This window comes from Eurypyga helias, unplaced genomic scaffold, assembly GCF_000690775.1.
Source record: "Eurypyga helias isolate BGI_N326 unplaced genomic scaffold, ASM69077v1 scaffold31816, whole genome shotgun sequence".
NCBI classification, from domain to species: domain Eukaryota; kingdom Metazoa; phylum Chordata; class Aves; order Eurypygiformes; family Eurypygidae; genus Eurypyga; species Eurypyga helias.
Genome location: NW_010256544.1, coordinates 1 through 1,497, shown reverse-complemented (window position 1 = coordinate 1,497; position 1,497 = coordinate 1).

The following is a 1,497-nucleotide window of genomic DNA, read 5'->3' as shown; positions in this document are numbered from 1 at the left end:
ACTTGGCCCACGTCTCGGCGGCAAGGACCGTCAGTAACCATGGCAATGAGAGTTTTCCAGCCGTCCCGGTGTCAAATTTATGGTGAGGGAGAGAAGCGGTCCCACATGTGATCGCTGTGATGTGTTATGAAAGGGGCAGTCTACTTTTGGGGGAGTGCCCTGCCCTTCCCTCCGAAGGGCCTCAGCATCCCCCGTTTCTCCCTTGCAGATGGATGTCAGACATCCAGACAGCTGTCTGTCTCCTGTGGGATGGAAACACACCTGGGGGTGGGTGTATGCACAGGGGGGCACGCGTGGAGGCTGGGGGGAGGGCTGGGCTTGCTCTCTCAAGAGAGCTGGGGTCACAGCAGTTGGCCGTGTGAATGATGGCCTGCCACACGCCCGCCTCCGCAAGTCTGAACAGGGAAAACTCCCCCCGGCTCCGAGCGCTGCTGTGTCCCAGCGCTGGCATTGCCGCACGGTGCGGAAACGGTGCCCTGAGGATCAGGATTGGGGATCAGGCTTGGACTGGAGATGGGAAATGCAGAGCTGACATGCCATGAATTATCTTGTGACGTTTTTAGAGGTAAAAAGCTCAAGTTAATCAGTTGCAGGGAATTGTACCTGGGCTGGTCACGCTCCCTCTCTTCCCTCGGCGTGAGGTCCCTTCCTGCAAGCACACCTCGTTTGAGCTGGGGCAGGAGCCATCGCCCCGCATCCCTCAGAAAGGGCTGGAAGGGATGAAGCACAGCCGCTGCTGAGTGCGATGTGCACCGGCGCATCCCTGCTCTCCCACGCAGCCAGCACCTGTCTCCTGGTCCCCAGCCCGAGGAAACGATGGGAGGGGAAAGGGAACTGCTGGAAACAGGAAGGAGCGAAAATTTGCACAGGGCTCCACCGTACCTTGGGCTGCTCTGCCCTGGGGACCCCAGTGGGGTCTCTGACTCCGGGTCATAGGAGGCTGAAGAAAAAGCAGCAGCGCTTGCTCCACACCCAGCCCAATCCCAGCTGCACCAGGCCCTGGTTTGCTCATCACAGTCCCGTAACTCAGGCTTGCAAACCTGGCGCCACTGACTCCCTGTTTTCACCCTGAGCTTCATGTCCACAGCTTTCTCCAGCTTTGGTTTAAAGACCCAGTGTTGGGGGGGGCACCAGTTGCTGTGCTAGCAGCTGGGGGAGGGTGGTGGGGAATGACATGGTCCCACCATTCCCGGCCCTCCTCAAAATCTCTGCAGATGTTCAGGAAACTGCTGGCAGGGCATGAGTTAAATGTGGGAATCTCGGATTCCTGATTGTGAAGCAGCTCATAAAAAACAGCCCCCACCCCCCCTCCAACCCTACCTGTGGTGGCCCTGCTCTCAACAGCTTTCTTCCAGGGTAAAGGGTGGAAAAATGGCTCCGTTCCCTACCACAGCCCCATTCTTTTGGCATGACACTCGCCTCTCTGGCTGGTAACTCCAGGAGAGAGTTGGCTTGGCCCCTGCCTCTCCTGAGAAAGGGGGTGGATGGGAGGGGGCA